Below are 19,776 nucleotides of genomic sequence, written 5' to 3' on the forward strand. Positions count from 1 at the left end.
CTCATGTGAGATCAGCATGGGCAGGGAGGAGGAGGGGGATGCTATTTTTAAACTTTCCACTCATCCCTCTAACAAACAATGAAATACTATGCACCGCCCCCACCCCCAGCCTCTTCTAAACCATCCAGACCAGAGGACCCCACGGAAATGTCTTACAGTTCTCTAAAAATCAAATGTCCCCAGAAGACAAGATATTGTCAGAAGACCTTGACAAGACAGAAGACTGGGTAACTCCACAATGGAGGGGAAAAAACCCACTTTGATACCTTTTAAAAAATATTTGAGACTTTATGATGTTTTAGAGCAGTGTTCTCCAGTAAATATATAATGCAAGCCATTTATTAAAAAAAAGAAAGAAGTATTTAAAAAGTAAAAGAAATGCATTACGATTAATTTTAATGATGTATTTTCTTTGAACTCAAGATATCCAAAATAGTATCTCAACACATAACTATGTAAAATTATTAATAAAATAGTTCACATTCCTTGTTGGGGCAAATCCTAAAACTGATGTGCCTTGCACAGGAACAGCACATCTCAATTCTGAATTCAAGAGTTCAGTAGCTCTGTAAGGTTACTAGACAGTGTAGCTCTCGGCCAAGTGCTGAGTTCCTCACACACACTGTCATCATCTCCATCTTACAATGCTAATATTGTCTTCATTTTAAGGATAGGAAAAAGCCGCTTACAGAGAGTAACTGACCTGAGTACATCACAAAGTTAGTAAGTGGCAAAGCCATGGTTTGAACGTGGGAATCCAATTAGTAACAACTGACTAAAGCACCAGTACCCCAGAAGGAGAGCTATGAGTGTTTTAAATGCTGGAGCCAACCCACCATTGCATTTTGACTCTTAGCACTTAGAAAGTCTTGCACTTGTACCTATCTGAGGCAAAAAAAAAAAAAAATATATATATATATATATATATATATGCTTGCATCCCAGTTTAAATGCTCATGAAACAAAGTATTTTAACATTTTTTATAACATGCTAAATTTGTAAATATTTCAAGTGGTTAAGAATGGCCCCCTTGCAAGAGGGACTTTACCTAACAATTGCAATCAGTGTAACCTGGCTTATTGTACCCTCAATGAATCCCCAACAATAAAAAAAAAAAAGAAAAAAAAAGAATGGCCCCCTTATACTATCTTACAGTTACATTTTTTGCTGGTACATTTGGCTCACCCTGATTTGTAGAAGAAAAATTTTCCTCTCACAATTTCATCATGCGTGCATACATTTTTCTATGTTAAATAGTTACTGCTACTAAAAGATGATTTTCTAATAAAAAATATTGCGTTTTATTTCCCAGTGATACAAAGGGTAAGACATATTCAGAGCAGCCTCCATTGCTTCACTCTGGGTATATAAATTGATTTACTATTTCTGGAAAGAAATTTAGGAAAATAGATGGAGTTTTACAGGTGTGGTATTCTTTGAGCCAGAAATTCCACCTAATGCGGTGGGGGGTGAGGGGGCACAATATGCAGAAACCTGAAAAAAATAAATAATTTTTTTCTGAGGAAATAATCAGAAATGTTGCCAAAATTGTTAGACCAAGATGTTCATTAGACTACCATTCATTATAGCAAGAAAAAGAAAAGCCAATCTAAATTTCCAATGGAAAATGGTTAACATATGTGATGGAATACTGTATAAACATTAAAAATTAGGGTGGCACCTGTGGCTCAAGGAGTAGGATGCTGGCCCCTTATACCAGGGGTGGTGGGTTCAACCCCAGCCCCGGCCAAAACTTCCAAAAAAAAAAAAAAAAAAAAAAAGAGTCATGTATAGAACCGAATGATGTGAGAAATGCTCGTAATATGCTACTAAATGAAAAAAGCATGTTTATATAAGCAGTGTGATCTCAACTATGTCTTGCAGACAAGAAAAAAGAATAAGACCAGTGGCAAATACTGGAGGGCAGAAGGACATTTCCAGCCTTCCGCTGCTGCCTGAGGTAGGGAAGGCCTCTTCCGGGACCTCAAGGGGCCCTACACCCCTCTCATGGGTTAGTGGTCCCAGGTATGACACAGCAGTCCCACTCTCACAGGGGCAGTCAATTTTCAAACCTGAATCTTAAAAGAAAGATACCCCTAAAAACTCACAAACTCTTCAACCCTTTGTTTGCAATTCCCCTGATTATAGAATTCTGAGCAGAATCCCCACACAGAAAACAGACACATAGAGATGGAATTCTGGAACAGAACCTACTATAGTCACAAACAAGAATTCTTGAAGGACTCCTCAAAACCTCAAGGAGGCTCAAGAACAAATCTGGCAACCACTAGATGTTCTAGATGAATCACTGCTTTGTGGTGACACAGATTAAGTATTTCAAATATTAATGAGGGCCCATTGGCATGGCAGTAGGCCAGGGCTAAATGCTTAGGAAATTCTCCTCTCTACCTCCCCCCCGCCCCACAGTCTTTTTAGAGGGAATACAGATAAATATTTCTGCTTACCATCATGGACATTTTGGGAGTTTGTTTGTTTGTTTTGGTTTTTTTGAAACACAGTCTTATTCAGTCGCTCTGGGTAGAGTGCCATGGCATCATAGCTCACAGCAACCTTGAACTATTTATTGGGCTCAAGCAATCCTCATGCCTCAGCTTTCCAAGTAGCTGGGACTACAAGTGCCCACTACAACACCTGGCTATTTTCTATTTGTACTAGAGCCAGGATCTTGCTCTTGCTGAGGCTGGTCTCAAACTCTTGAGCTCAAGTGATCCAACCACCTCAGCCTCCCAAAGTGCTAGGATTGCAGACGTGAGCCACCATACCCAGCCTTCTGCTTATCACCATGTTAAAACAACAAGTAATCTCACAGCTCACATGGACCTTCCAGAAACAAAACAGAAAGCAAATATAAAACTGGAAACAAAACTACCACCATACTTTCTTCCCATCCTTTTCCACCAGGACAGTTACTCTCCTTAATTCTCAAGCTTAAAATCTCACCCTTCTTTCAAATCCCTCCTTCCTACCTTTTAGCTTCTAATTATCCATTATTTGTGTGATTATTATTTTAACTACAGCCTGTTCTAGTAGTTAGCTTTTCATACAGTTTTCATTTTTTCCCTCTCTTAAACTTGTTTTCAGTCTCTAGGCTACTTCTCAGAGACCCTCAGGAAATTCCTTTCCTCTCCTTCTTTTGTGGATCTTCTGCTTTTATTTAGAGAAAGAGAACCCAGCAAAACCAGCATTCTGTATTGTCCCAGTGATTTCTCCCTATTTTACTGGACTCTGCCCAAAGCTGGGGCTGCCTTTCCAGAGGAAGAAGAAAGGGCAGGCAGGGATGCAGAGCCAGCCTCCAAATTCTGCGCGATACACACTGCACCAGGGACGTTGCTCTTGTTCGGGGCACTGTGCTCAAGAGAACAGCATCAGGAGCAGTACATTTGGACACCCTTGAACACTCTTCCTGTTTTGATTCATTTGTTTGTTTGAAGAATTGGGAATGGATGTCTGGGCAGTGACAGAAGGTCAAAGAAAGCAGAGGATGTGTGAAGAGGAGAATCGATTTTCCATAATGAGACATCAGAAACACTGCTTGCTGAATCAGGCAGAAGCCAAAGAGGGGGAAAAGCCTTTAATGTTAAGAGCTATTCAGGGCCTGAATTCCATGTCTACTTCTGCAATAAATTTCCTGACACAGATTTGGGGCAAGGCAATAACTTGCCTCTACTTTGTGGGTGGAGGTAATTGGAGTAATTGCCTGACTGGCAGTTACTGGACAGCCTGGAGCCCTGATACCATGACTGTAAAATGGAGACAATAACTCTGCTCATGGTTGCAATGAAAAGGAAATGAGACGTGTATTTCAAGTGCCCAAGACAATGCTGGTTCCTAGTTGGTGAACAAGAACTTGCTACATCCTTATAGAAGGCCAGGCTGAAAGCACAGACTCTTCATCAGTCCTGGGGTTCTAATCTTTTCTTTTCCAGAATACTACAGGAGTAAAATATTTTGGTTTCATAAATCGCTTTTGTACAGTGTGAGTCAAAGTTATAAGTGTGCCCTTCACCCAGATGGTGTGCATTGCACCTGTTAGGTGTGATATGCCCATCCCCACCTTCCCCCTTCCACCTGCTTGACTTGCTGTGAGTGTTATTTCCACATGTGTACAGGTATTAATTGATTAGATCAATTTAATAGTGAGTTCATGTAATGTTATGATCTTGGCAGCACCATTTATCATCTCTGAGCCTCAGTTTCCATGTCTTTAAAATGAGCATTATAGGGCGGCGCCTGTGGCTCAGTGAGTAGGGCGCCGGCCCCATATGCCAAGGGTGGCGGGTTCAAACCCAGCCCCGGCCAAATTGCAACAAAAAAATAGCCAGGCTTTGTGGCGGGCGCTTGTAGTCCCAGCTGCTTGGGAGGCTGAGGCAAGAGAATCATGTAAGCCCAAGAGTTAGAGGTTGCTGTGAGCCGTGTGACGCCACAGCACTCTACCCGAGGGCAGTACAGTGAGACTCTGTCTCTACAAAAAAAATAAATAAATAAATAAAACAAATAATAAAATGAGCATTATAAAGGCAATGTGTACCTCCGAGATTTGCCGGAAGGATCAACCAAGTTAATATGTGTGACATGCTCAGATCAGTTCCTGACACCACGCAACTATTTAATAAATGTTAGTGATTTTCTTTTCAACACATGGTTTTTTTTTTTTTTTTTTTTTTTGGTGGGGGGGTCTCTTTTAACTGCTTAAGAGGAAGACAGTGAGGATTTAAGTAGTCTGGATTCTCTTCCTTCAGCCAGCCATCTGTCTCTGTAAGATCTCATTACTAGTTACTTCTCTCCAATAGTAGCATTTCTGGTTGTTAAGACTTTGCCTGACCAGTCTGTTACCTTGAGAAAATTATGGACACTTGCTGAAATCTATAAAACTATGATGATATTTGTGCTTAAAGCACTAGGTACGTGATAAGGAGTAGGCACTTCATAAGCACAAACTAGAACCATTTCATCTTCATTATCATGTATTTCATTAGCTGGTAACTAACAGATATCCCAGATATAATAGGTTCTTCCTTTAGTTATTATATCAGTTATAAAACAATTATGGAGATCCACTGAAATTTTAGCTGACTGCTTACTCCAAGTAGATATAATAAAATATTATTATATTCATTAAATTTCCTTGTAATAAATTTAATCTTTAAATATTCACCATTTAAGAGTCCTTAGGACTATCACATACATCAGAGGACTTTCCTAATATTTATTAATTTAATAATATAATATATGTTAATAATATATGCGTGATAGGATGGATATATTCTCCATATGTAAGAAAAAACAAAGGCTGGTCCAACAGCACTGAGAGTCAGGACCATGCAGCAAGGTAAGCAACCAGCTGTATAATCCAATCTCCTCATTTGGAAGGTGAGGTGACAACATCTGCCCTAGCCATTTCAAAGAAATGGTCACAATTCATAGGACTCCCTTAGCAGGCTGAGTGTTTGCTGCCTGTAAAGTGAGAGCCTTCTCTGTGGGGCCGGGAATCACTATGTAATGGTGGCAGAGAGGCCAATAAAGACCCTCTGGAGAACACAGCTGCAGTCAGGGTGGAGTTCAGACAGTGCGGCCAGACTCTCTCCAACACCATTGCTGTCAGGAGCCCTGAGAACCTCCTCATGGTTAGTTCCTTATATTTTCTTGACACAAGAAAGAGCCTGGCATTCCAAGCAGTTAGATTTGGAAGAGAAAATTCAGAAAGCATGCTTGTGACTTGAGACAGATGTTTTCATTAAGTCACTGCCTATAGAAAAACGCTTTAAATACATTCTAAAGAATGTATTTAGTCCCTCACCCTCTTCCCCAAAATTGACTATGAAATTTCTGCACAAAGTGTTTAAAATTATCCCACTCTGCTCCCATGGGGGTAATGTCAAAAACTTTAAGAAATAGTGGCAGGACAAAGAATATAAAATGCCACTTAATTTTTAAAAATAATGTAAAAAGCCTAATGTACTGTAAACATACAAAGTACTCATTCTGAGTTTTCAATGGACATCAATTAGAATTTTGACTTTTGTGTGTTTCTCCATAATACAGAACTTACGTTTCATCTTAAGGGTTCAGATCAGGACCAGAAAAGTCATCTTAGCATGATTCAGTCATCTGTCTTTTCTTGAGCAGGACCAGGCTTGTGCTGGGAGGGAGCACCCAGTTGGGCCAGACATGTACCCAATGATTAGAGAGAAGCGTTTTAAATACCAGAGTGCAAACACAAGTTAGTTCCTACTGCTATGCCAAGGCCCAGGAAATGTCACAGAGGAGAAGCTGCGTGAGAGATCAGTGTACAATCAGTAAAGGTTGACCTGGTGGGGCGAGGGGAAGAAAACAGAGCAGCGGGAACAAAGGAGCCAGCACCGGCAGGAAGGAGCTGGCACAGATTAGCAGCATGGGAAGGGGAAGCTTTGCTTGGAGAATGGCACGAGGGTCACAGCAGGAGGGTGGAGGGGCGAGCAGAGACCAGAGTGTGAGGAACTGTGAACACCCTATGCACTGGACTCTCCTCACGGTCCATGGGCAGGTTCCAGCAACTTCCAGAAAGGGCTCTAGCCGGAGTTCAGAGGGTAGGTTACAGGGAGATCACTGAGGGAGGTGCTGCAGGGCTCCAGGGAAGAGAAAGAAAGTGGATCTACTATGAAGCCAGAGCAGCAGAGTGGGGTGAAGGGTGGGGGGATGTCAGAGTTATTTCTGAGACAGAATTGAGAAAACTCCATGTGAGTAAGAAGGCAAGGGTGGCCTCCAGGTGTGGCTGGGACAACTGTGAGTCATTAGCCAAGTCAGAGCAGAGGAGGTTTGGGAGTGGGTTTCAGGGAAGGGAGGATGGCCAGTGTACTTATAAACACGTCAGACTTGATGTGTGGAGTGTGAGCATTGCGTGCCATCCGGGTGGCCATGGTCCGTTAGTAGCTGAGAGCACAGGGCAGCAGCATGGACTGAGCAGGCTGTACAGGGTCTACATACCACAGAGGAGGTCGGGCTCATCTCACTCCACCAAAACACTCTGCCTAGGATCCCAAATTCCTTATCTCCACTTCTCTGACTTCCTCCAGACAACAAAGAATAACAGAAACAGTATTTTGAAATACTAATTGATGGGCTTCTCCTTCCTTCCACCCATACTTAAAAAATTCCTGAGGCCTTGACATGACCTTTAGGCTGGAGAGCAAAGCTACCCACCCAACAATAAAACCCTGATCACAAACACCTGACCACTAATGGGATGCGCCATCACTCCCTGAGAGAAAGGTCCCTGCAGACAGGATAAAAGAATCCACGTGCTAAGAAAAGGGAGAAGTGAAGGAGCGACACACACGGGACAGGGCCTGCAGCTTCCAGTGATCAAGCAGCAAGTGTGGGCAGCACCAGGGCAGCACGCAGATGTCATTATTCAACCAGCAACCCAGAGATTGTCCAGCAAGATAACTGTCCATCTCCTCTCTGATTTATCTTCTATAAGAAACACCCTGATACTCAACAACCCAAGACACTCTAAACTCCTATGAATAAAACTAGGGCCTGCATACCTACAGTTACCTCCACTGTAGGGGGGGTGGTAACGTGAAGGGAAACCTTCCATAGCCGTCCACAGATGGAACCAGCTGAAAATCTACCATGGAGATCAGACAGAAACTAGAAATTTCACAACTGTAATGCATTCTCCAGGCACGTGCAGGAGGAATTTCCTTGGAGTGGAATTTAAACCATCCTGCTGACCAAGGCTATCTATTGTTCAGACTCTTTCTTCTATTTAAACAGAGTGGTTTTCTTCTATCCTGCTTAAACCTAGGATGCTTGAAAATGTTCCATGATTTGGCTACATCAAGGCAATCTATTGATAGTGAAATTTTGTCAGATGCTAATGTCTTCTCTCCAGAGGCTTCCTGGAAGAAGAAATGCTCTGCTCACCGGCTCCAATTAGACAGCCTCCTTTGATTTGTTTGTAACAGTCACAAGCAAGAATCCACTTCCTTTGTCTCTGTACAAGATGAATTTGTTTCCCCATCACTTCTGCTTTATTATTTCACACCTTCCAGGCTCAAGTCACCATTACAGATAAACCATTTTCCCTCCAAATAAAGGAAATGAAATCAAATTGTATAAATAAATGGAGCTGTCATTTTTTCTCCATATTTCTCAGCAGCTTTGCAGATGCTATTAAGAAACAGGGTGTCTATTTCCTTCCTTCTCCTTGTGATGTCGCTCTGCAATCAAGAAGCTAAAGGGAGCAGGACTCAATTTTTTACCCAACACATTAGCCAAGGGCATCTCTCTCGCACATTCTACTTGAGACTCAGAAAGGAAAAAAAAAAAAAGTCCATCCATTCTAGGTTTTGCCTTTCAAATTAACCAAAATTTTAAAAAGTTGTTGTACTCAGTTTTTGCAAAGCTATGAGGAGAAACGGTCTCAAAAATAGTTTAGCAGAATGTAGGCCAAGGGTGAGAGAGATTGTTGTATATGTGTGTGTAGGGATAATGTATGTCCATTAAAAATAAAATTGTGGTGCTCGCTTCGGCAGCACATATACTAAAATTGGAACGATACAGAGAAGATTAGCATGGCCCCTGGGCAAGGATGACACGCAAATTCGTGAAGCGTTCCATATTTAAATAAATAAATAAAATAAAATAAAATTGTGGAAGAATATTTAATGCATGAAGAAATATTTACATTATATTGTGAAGTGAAAAGATTACAAAATAGCATCTCTGGCATAATTCTGTTAAAGTTTTAAAAGAATTTTGGTAAAAATACACAAATGGTCATGGATTATGCACCGGCATACTGTAGTATGAGCATCTGGGATTGCAGGTGGTTTTAAATTTTTATTTGTATTTTTCTGTATTTTCCAAATAGCTATGGAATTGCTTTGTATTTCACATTAAAAAACAAATCAGTTGGTCCTGAGCTGGGTGGGACCAAACCTGCACGTAGTGGCCAATTTGTCCAGCTGCACCTGAAGGGACCAGGCACAGAGTGACAAGACCACAAATGACAAGGACTGCTCTGTTTTTGAACATGGAAATTCCTTTCTCTAATAGCAAAATTTCCAGTCTATATTCAGATTATCAAGTGGGTTATCCTAAAAACCCTTTTTTATGTATTTCTTTTTCAGCTAAAGTATCTGCCCATTTTCAAATCTCTAATGTTGAAGTGGAGATAGAATAGTATAAACAATTCCCAACTGGACTTCTCCAAAGGAAGTGAGGGCTCCTTCAAGGGGGACGACATTCATCTCATATTCCCTTTTAAGGTCACTGGTATTAATTTTCAATTTTAAACTGGAAATTTGCAACTCACAAAAAGAAAGGAACAAAAATGAAACTTTGCTATTAGAGATCACTGTGCCACACACTTACTGATTCATTCACCACATTAAAAGAGCAGGTGGCCATTCCTTTTGTTTTCAAAGGCAATGAACAAGGATCCAATGTACATGCATACGAACAGCAGCAATTTGGGGGGAGAATGATTTGAGAACGGAGTGGGGAGGAAACTCAGAAATCATCACACCTTGTTTTTCAGAAGAGAAAATAAGATCTAGGTGGGCTCAGTGTCCAGCATGTGCCAGATAAGAAGTAAATGTTTACCAATGGTTAGATGAATGAACAAAGCTTAGCCTCCCTGTTTTCTATCCAATGCTCTTCCCAACACCAGAGAATTCCCACTAATATCATGTCCTGTGTCCATTTGAGTGGAATCCAGCACCCTCCTAAATTGGGGACTCAGAGGGTCACCATAGAGGGTTTAATAATGAGAATGACACAGCACCTACCAAATAGCTTGGAAAAAGCCTAGACTACGATTGGGTGACTCATTCTGGCTTACCAGAGTGCTAGACCAAAAGCATGTAAAATGGCATGTCACCACCACCGTAACTGGAGCAGAGAGATCTCACATCTATTTTGGAACCTGGAGCTTTGGCATGAACAGTTTTAAGAACACATCCAACCTTTTCTTCTTGGTAGACTCATATAAAGCGGCTGTATCCAAATCGGGGGAAAAACATTCTTTGTGAATGTTTAATCAATAACTGCATATTTATTTATAAATTAGATATATATGTATGTCTACTATCTATGTATCATATATCTTTATATGTTATACACATTCTAAAACCTATACTACAGAAATTTTGTAAGGTGGTGATAAAAAGTAAAAGGTCAGCAGAAGTCTGAATAGCTTTTTCTTCCACCCCAAGGGAATCTCTGTAGGCACCAACTGCACAGGCACCCCACTCTGGAACCACCTCCCCACGGTCTTCAGTTCATTACCTGCCAAGCCAACTAGGAAGCTGCACCCCTCTGTATACTGCACTGAGCACACACCTCAGGGGACACCCCCAGTAACTAGCCTCAAGCCAACTGACCAGACCCTCTTTTCTGAACCCTTCCCTACTGCCTAGGACCCACCACTTGGGCCAACCAAGAAGAGAAGCACTGGCACCTTTCCTTCCGCATAAGCAACACTGGGTCTTAGAGGAGATGAAAGAGGGAGGGAAAGGCTGTGAGATTCTGCCTCAATTAAAGCCTGGATATCACAAAGAACATCGATTTAACACTCACTACCAACCCTCTAACAAAAATGCAAGAAAATAGAACCCCATGCCAGCTATGGAATGCATCTAAAACTCAGAAAATTCTAGCTTCTGCTTTCTAGTAACCATAGGTTTAGTAATAGATTCACTTTTCTTCTCCTGTGGTTTCTTAGGGAAGTAGTGGGAGTGTTTACTTGTCTAAGTGCCAAGCAAAATGTCTTCCCCCATGCAGATCACGGTCTGCCTGTCACAGCTGGTCACACGGACAATGCTCTCCTCTGGCTCGAAGCCTAGTCCTCAAGGACTGTGGCTGGATTACTTCATAAGTCACTGGACTGGCAGATCTTTTCATCCTAACTGAATCCTTTAAAGCAATGAATTATTAATACTTCCGTGCAGCACCAAAATACTTACCTGAGCGGGAGCAATGACTCAGGAAGCTTCCCTACCAAATTGCTTCTGCTAATAAGACAAAGACTCTTGACGCTGACTGTGAGCAAATCAGTAATTAGAACAAGCTCTGGAGTGAGTCATTCCTTATTTAATGAATTCAACTTTAAAATCAGAAGGGGATTCCCAGAAGGGAGCGAGTTTCGTGTGGGCAGCCCAGTTCTATTAAGAATTCTGTGTTCACTTACGCACGCTTGGTCCCAGCCCCTGACCACTATTCTGAAGTGATGGAAGCCACAGAGGCCTCATGAGGTTCTGGCAAGCTGTGATGAAAAGACCAAAGGCTCTATGCTGCCCCAGATTCATAGGAGCTCTTCTCATGGAATCTGAGATTCTCCACATTTATTATAGAAAGCAAAGCAAGTTGTCCCTTTTGATGGACGATTCATTTGCTATCATTGAAAAATAAATGTAGTTACTTAGTGACTGGTTCTGTTTTAGCAAACAAGGAATTGAGTCGTTTTGGAAGTGTTCCGCGTCATCTAAAACACCTGAGACAGGAATGTGCGAACCAGGATGCGAGATCCCAGCCCCAGTATTTACCCGGCTATGTGACATAGGGCAAGTTGTCTTGCCTCTCCAGGCCTCCCATTTGTAGAGGAATCCTGAGGGGATGAGCTAGATTCGGAGTGGACAAACTTTTTCTACAAAGGCTTAGATTGTAAATTTTGAGCTTTGCAGACACAATTTAAAAAAAAAAAGTTAAAAGTTGAAATTTGTTTAAAAGAAGCAAAATCGAGGCTATTATATAGGTAGTCATGTAATCACTTAAAATGGAATTGTTAGCTGAAAGCCCAGAAATAAACAAGCCCTGGGCTGGCCAGGGGCAGTACTTTGCTGGCCCCTGGGCTAGACCTTTTTCAACACTCAAAAGCTATGAAAAATATTCTTGTCCCCAAGTTCCCATACTTAATGTAAGACCTCAAACCATTGTCTGGGGTTTTAAACCCTGAAATTCAAAAACACAGTTAGAATTTAGAGCTAGAAAGCATCTGAGTGGTGCTCAAGTCCAGTCTTCTTGTTTAATAGGAAGCTGTGAATGGTGGGGAGTCTGGTCTGTGGTCACCCAGCTGCTTGGGGCGGGAGGCCAGACCAGAGCTCACCCAGTGCATTAATGCAGAAACAGAGCAGCCACTGGACCACTGCTGTGTTTACACTTGAGGAATATGATATTTCACAAAATGGACTATTTATGGGAAATTATCCAACTGCAGAACTGAAATGATGCACACTGTTGGAATCTAAAGATATAAAAGACAAAATCTCTGCAAGACAAAATGCACTGAACTTGTACCAGGAATGAGGCGTTTAGCTTCCTTACAGCTCAGTAAACACTCAAATTTCGAAGATCTCTTTCAAGTGATGCAAACTTCTTGTGAGTACTTAAGTCGTCAGTAAATACCAAAGATGAGTGTTCCAAAAATGAGACCAGCTCCATAGGACAGCGCAAAAGGGAAGGTGAAAAGCCTCTGAAGAGACGAAAACACGGTCTGCAGAGCCTGCTCAGGTCTTTACACACCCTCTGAGCTGCTGTTGGTACCTCCTACCCTGGAGGAGCTGCCGACCCAAACTGGGGAGCTTTCTTCTGGAATTTAATAGATCTGATACTGAATTTGGGATTTTAATTTTGCTAATCCAATACTGCAATTATAAATAAAAGAAGAAGGTGCCCTCAGCTCCAGGGTGGCCTTTTAGCACCTAGAGATGTAAGTCTGTGCCTATCAGCAGCAGGAGACTATGGAAGCCATTAAATGGGAACCACTCAGGACAGCCCAAGAATTGGGATGCCAAAATGACACTTAAAACAACGCTTTGCACACATTCCTTCTAATGGAGGATATTAACCCATTGGTCTGTGTTGTGTTAAATATCTTCGCAATTCACTGTTTTAACCTGCAGTTTAACTTATGGTCTATTTTTGTGCACTAGTGTTTCCAACATTAACCAAAGCAGGAATTTGAAAAAATCATATATACAGGATGATCCCAAATGCATGAAAATGGGTAGGGAAGGAAATTGCCCATGCATTGATATGAATTGCCTCTGGAAGGGAAACAATCTGGGAGGTGAACTCTTTTTTTTCTGCTCATTTGTGCTTTTCTGATACTTTCTAAATTTTCTAGACAATGCTATCCTAGTCTTACAGTGAGAAAATAAAGCAAAGAGCAATCACAAAACCCCATGGCAGGGGCAAGTGGTCTGCCATCACGAGGTAGTGGCAACCACAGGGTAAGATGATTCCATGGGATTTATAACCAGTTTCTTTTTTTTTCTGAGACAGAGTCTCACTATGTCACCCTCAGTACAGTGCCACAGCATCACAGCTCACAGCAACTTCTAACTCTTGGGCTTAAGCGATTCTCTCGCTTCAGCCTCCCAAGTAGCTGGGACTACTGGGTACTCGCCACAACACCTGGCTATTTTTTGTTGCAGTTGTCATTATTGTTTAATGGGCCCAGGCCAAGTTCTAACCCGCCAACCTCGGTGTATGTGGCCGCCACCCTACCCGCTGAGCCATAGGTTGCTGCCCTCATAACGAGTTATCATTTTGTAGAGCATGACATAAGACAAATCTCAAGCAACACCAGTGCATCACTGGTGATATACATGTTCTGACATACCTGAGCCAAAGGGAAGAAATGGCTTAGCACCTGGAGGAAAAGTGGCAGGGAAGGAAGACCCAGAAACTGCCACGAGAAGGGGATACATCTGTTTGTGCTATGACGGAATTCCAGAAATCTAGAGGAGGAGGAGGACAGTGTTCTTTCGTGTCAGACAGACAAGGAGGAGCTCAGACTCAGTGGAGAGTGAGAACAGGAACTCGCCGCAGCGGAACCAAGGCAGCCTCGGGCTGTTGCAGACTCCGCAGTGATGGATCAGAGCAGCTGTGCAGTGCATGAAAGACACGCACAGGGACAACACTGCTGGCCCTGCCGTCACCTGTTAGGTGTTGGGTGGAGTGCGGGTGGGATCGGAGGATGGCATGCTTGAGAGATAAGAATGATACTCTTTTTATACACTCAGAATGCCTCCACGTGTTCCCATGCAGACTTTGTAGCATTTCAGTAAAGACACCTTAGGCCATCTATGGTTAGGGTTAGACTCTGTAAGCAACACTTTAAACACCCCTGCTGCTTCCCACCTCCCCTCCACGGGCCACACATGTCCTGTCACAGCCACAACATACAGATGCAATCACACACACGCCATAAACACACACGACAAACCTTGATAGGGACGGCTGTAAAGGTGGCTTGGGAGAGTTAGTTTACCATTCTCTTTAATTTCCGTCTATTCTTTGATAAAGACACTTTCTCAACCATATGCAAAAGCAGCTCCAACCCACCCTTTAATCTACCACACTGCCATCCTTGAGCCCCTGCTTTACGGAAATTCTGGAGTTTCCGCTAGGCTTTCGTATTGGCAGGAGAGGGAGTCGAGCATTTGCAATTCTTATTTGGTTCTTATTCTTATATCTTTTTATTTTTATTTATTTATTTGTTTATTTTTGAGACAGAGAGTCTCAAGCTGTCACCCTAGGTAGAGTGCCGTGGCGTCACAGCTCACAGCAACCTCAAACTCCTGGGCTTTAGCGATTCTCTTACCTTGGCCTCCTGAGTAGCTGAGACTACAGGCGCCCACCACAACGCCTGGCTATTTGTTGTTGTTGTTGCAATTGTCATTGCTGCTTTAGCTGGCCTGGGCCGGGTCTGAACCTGCCAGCCTCAGTGCAGGTGGCTGGAGTCCTACCCACTGAGCCACGGACGCCACCGAGCATGGCTTTTCCAACATGTTTAATTAAGGCAGCCTGCACCATTGCTATGGCAGATAAGAATGATGTTTGCTATGTGTTAGTAACTGCCAGTTATGAAGTCTCACATGATTTCTACCCTAAGATAGAAATTGTTACCATAATTCAGCTTCTTCCCCAACGGGAAATAGACTCCACCAATAAAACACACAAGCATTTTGCACTATGGAGAACCCGCTCCATTTTGCATGTGAATTTTTTCAAATTAATGACACCTTAAAATGTCATTGCCACCCAGAACAATTCCCACTCACAATTTTTTTTCCTGAAATTCTCATGCACTCTAAGAGTCACTCTTCAAATGGTTTGCTGTGTCATCTGAAGCTGTCCATACCACTAGTTTTGTCAGATCTTGTAACCAAGCAACTTTTGGCTGATTATTGAAAACATTCTTGTTGCCTAGTAGTGCCTAGAAACTGATTGTTTTTTCTCTACCCGGACGCATCCAACTTCAGACCTAATCCTTCAGCTGTCGTGGGTGAATGGGGTCACACATTTTCCTAGCACATCATTGGACTAATTTGGACAATCATACTCGGTTCAGCTGTCTTTGAGAAACTTGACATTCTGGAAGGAATAGGAAGAGTTTGTCAAACAAAGTGTTGGTCCTGACCCCAGAGAGCCAGGACAGCAGCCAAGATGCCCCTGTCAGCCATACCACCAGACATGGTGCCAGGATCTCCCGTTACCTTGTACAGATGGAGATCCCAAGGATTAGAGTTAAGACCGTCTGCCTTCTCTCAACCTGATTTTTTAAAAATTACTAATTATAGACAATTCTTTTAACAGGGCTCAGACTGCTGATTTTGACCTGTTCATAAATACGGTTCTAAAATATCTGATTTGAAACTCTCCCGAAGGAGAATCTGAGCCAGTGGGGAACAGTGACATCAAAGGTAAGTGCTGACATCTGAGTTTTCCCCACCCTCTCTGTGTCTAAAGCTCAGAGAACAAACAGCTGTGCTTAACCCTCTCCATAGCTCACATAGCTCCACATGTGTGTCATGAGCTCCCTGTATGATGCTGACATGCTACTTAAACTTTCCTGTCTCTCTGTAGCCTCATCTTAAAAAAAAAAAAAAAAGAGGCTGGAGTCATTTTTAGTCTTACTCAAGGTCTCTAAGACAAAAGCAGCACCTGGACAGTGGGAGTCCCTGGACTCTGGACTGCTAGGTAATCAGCGACCCTGTCTCCAATCAGAGAGCCTTTAATCTCCAGAAATTAAAGCTGCTTCTCTTTCACTTGCCAAACACACAAAATCACATAATCTGCCAAAATACATAGACAATCAATATGGACACAGAGACCCTTCGGCTTAGAAAGTTAACTTAGCATGGGACTTACAGAGTTAGTTATTAAGGCAGACATTGAAGGCCATATGATGAGATTGATCTTCATCATCTTCTCTCATGTCCCAATTAGGGATAGAAGATGCCTATCTTCTGCATGCTGTCCATGCAATTTTTGGCAAGCAGTTGCTCAGCTTCCCTTTTAACCATCATAGCTTCCTTTTAGAAAAAGATTTGCTAAAATTCTTGGCTCGCCACCCATAGCACAGTGATTATGACGCTGGCCACATACACTCAGGCTGGCAGGTTCGAACCTGGCCTGGGCCAGCTAAACAACAATGACAATTGCAACACAAAAAAATAGCCGGGCATTGTGGCAGGCACCTATAGTCCCAGCTACTTGGGAGGCTGACGCAAGAGAATCACTTAAGCCCAAGAGTTTGAGGTTTCTGGGAGAGCTATGGTGCCACGGCACTCTACCCAGGGTAACATAGTGAGATTCTGTCTCAAAAAAAAAAAAAAATCTTTATATATATGTCAGTGTGAATTAGTTGCTGCTACCTCCCTTGGGGGTATCTGCATTCTGTACCATATTATTATCATGAACTGAAAAGTGTTATCTTTTGAAAGGAATTCTTAAAGCTAGAGATAAAGGTGATCTTTTGGTGACTTGCCCTCTTAAAACTGCCCAGTATCCAGATTTCAATGGTTACACTAAAGTCACATAAAGTAATAACACCAGTTCAGCTACAGTTGAATGAACTCTTACCATCCACCAGGTACCATGCCCTCTCTCCTACCATCCTCACAATCCACAGGCACGAGAACTTAAAGAGCAAGAGGAAGTGAAAGGAAAATTAGGGCAAGGAAACAGATAAAAGAAATCACTCATGAGGAAGAATCAGCAGAAAACTCCAGGCAACATGAAGAACCACTCCAGAACAACCCCCAAGGGACCATGAGGTTTCCACATATAAAGAAATGTTAGTAATGACAGAAAGGGAAGTTAGAATACACATGTTGAAAACAATGAAAGAAATGATGGAAACAATGAAGGAAATTGCTAATAAAGTGGAAAATAACCAAAAGGAAATCCAAAAACAGAATCAAATAAGAGATGAACGATATGGAGAATATAAAAAGGATATAGCAGAGCTGAAGGAAATGAAACAGTCAATTAGGGAACTTAAAGATGCAATGGAAAGTATCAGCAACAGGTTAGACCATGCAGAAGAAAGAATTTCAGAGGTAGAAGACAAAGTTCTTGAGATAACTCAGATAGTAAAACAGGCAGAAAAGAAGAGAGAGAAAGCAGAACGTTCACTGTCAGAATTATGGGGCTTTATGAAGCGTTCTAACATACAAGTTATAGGAATCCCAGAAGGGGAAGAAGAATGCCCCAGAGGAATGGAAGCCATACTACAGAATATTATAAAAGAAAATTTCCCAAATATCACCAAAGATTCTGACACACTGCTTTCAGAGGGCTATCGGACCCCAGGTCGCCTCAACTCTAACCGAGCTTCTCCAAGACACATTCTGATGAACCTGTCCAAAGTCAAGACAAAAGAAAAGATTCTGCAAGCTGCCAGGAGTAAGCGCCAGTTGACCTACAGGGGCAAATCCATCAGAGTGACCATAGACTACTCTAATGAAACTTTCCAAGCAAGAAGACAATGGTCATCTACCTTTAATCTACTTAAACAGAACGATTTCCAGCCCAGAATTCTATACCCTGCTAAGCTAAGCTTAAAAATTGATGGAGAAATCAAATCATTTACGGATATACAAACATTGAGGAAATTCGCCACAACAAGACCAGCTCTACAGGAAATACTTCAACCTGTTCTGCACACTGACCACCACAATGGATCAGCAGCAAAGTAAGAACTCAGAAATCAAAGGACAGAACCTAACCTCCACACTGATGCAAAAGATAAAACTAAGCAATGGACTCTCACAAAATAAGACAAATAGAATACTACCACACTTATCAATTATCTCAATAAATGTTAATGGCTTGAATTCCCCACTGAAGAGACATAGATTGGCTGACTGGATTAAAAAACACAAGCCATCCATTACAAGCCATCCATTTGCTGTCTGCAAGAAACACACCTGGCTTCAAAGGACAAATTAAAGCTCCGAGTCAATTTTTCAGGCAAATGGAATTCAGAAGAAAAGAGGAGTTGCAATCTTATTTTCAGATACATGTGGATTTAAAGCAACTAAAGTCAAAAAAGACAAAGATGGTCACTTTATATTGGTCAAGGGAAAACTACAACAAGAAGACATTTCAATTCTAAATATTTATGCACCCAATTTAAATGCTCCCAGATTCTTGAAGCAGACCTTACTCAGTCTGAGCAATATGATATCTGATAATACCATCATAACAGGGGACTTTAACACTCCTCTTACAGATCTGGACACATCCTCTAAACAGAAATTAAACAAAGATATAAGAGATTTAAATGAGACCCTAGTGCAACTGTGCTTGATAGACGCATATAGAACACTCCACCCCAAAGATAAAGAATATACATTCTTCTCATCACCCCATGGAACATTCTCCAAAATTCATCATATCCTGGGACACAAAAGAAATATCAACAGAATCAAAAGAATTGAAATTTTACCTTGTATCTTCTCAGACCATAAGGCACTAAACGTGGAACTCAACTCTAACCAAAATGCTTGATTCTACCCAAAGCCATGGAAATTAAACAATCTTCTATTGAATAACACATGGGTGGAGGAAGAAATAAAACAGGAAATCATTAACTTCCTTGAGCATAACAACAATGAAGACACAAGCTACCAAAACCTGTGGGATACTGCAAAAGCAGTTTTGAGAGGAAAATTCATCGCTTTAGATGCCTACATTCGAAAAACAGAAAGAGAGCGCATCAACAATCTCACAAGCGATCTTACGGAATTGGAAAAAGAAGAACAATCTAAGCCTAAATTCAGTAGAAGAAAAGAAATATCCAAAATCAAATCAGAGATCAATGAAATTGAAAACAAAAGAATCATTCAGAAAATTAATGAAACAAGGAGTTGGTTTTTTGAAAAAATAAATAAAATAGATAAACCATTGGCCAGACTAACGAGGAACAGAAAAGTAAAATCCCTAGTAACCTCAATCAGAAATGATAAAGGGGAAATAACAACTGATCCCACAGAGATACAAGAGATCATCTCTGAATACTACCAGAAACTCTATGCCCAGAAATTTGACAATGTGAAGGAAATGGATCAATATTTGGAATCACACCCTCTCCCTAGACTCAGCCAGGAAGAAATAGAGCTCCTGAACAGACCAATTTCAAGCACTGAGATCAAAGAAACAATAAAAAATCTTCCAACCAAAAAATGCCCTGGTCCAGATGGCTTCACTCCAGAATTCTATCAAGCCTTCAAGGAAGAGCTTATTCCTGTACTGCAGAAATTATTCCAAAAAATTGAGGAAGAAGGAATCTTCCCCAACACATTCTATGAAGCAAACATCAACCTGATACCAAAACCAGGAAAAGACCCAAGCAAAAAGGAGAATTTCAGACCAATCTCACTCATGAATATAGATGGAAAAATTCTCAACAAAATCCTAGCCAATAGATTACAGCTTATCATCAAAAAAGTCATTCATCATGATCAAGTTGGCTT

At 41.6% G+C, this 19,776-nt stretch overlaps 1 protein-coding gene and 1 non-coding gene across 4 annotated transcripts in view; one reads left to right on the forward strand and one right to left on the reverse strand.

The window, feature by feature from the left end:
- FRMD3 (FERM domain containing 3) overlaps positions 1 to 19,776 on the reverse strand; it is a 293,188-nt gene that overhangs the window by 18,087 nt on the left and 255,325 nt on the right. The gene's annotated exons all lie outside the window — the stretch shown is intronic.
- Positions 8,526 to 8,632, forward strand: LOC128579992 (U6 spliceosomal RNA). The gene has a single exon (XR_008378357.1). It is a non-coding gene; the product is annotated as a U6 spliceosomal RNA (small nuclear RNA).

This window comes from Nycticebus coucang, chromosome 2 (genome assembly GCF_027406575.1).
Source record: "Nycticebus coucang isolate mNycCou1 chromosome 2, mNycCou1.pri, whole genome shotgun sequence".
Classification (NCBI taxonomy): domain Eukaryota; kingdom Metazoa; phylum Chordata; class Mammalia; order Primates; family Lorisidae; genus Nycticebus; species Nycticebus coucang.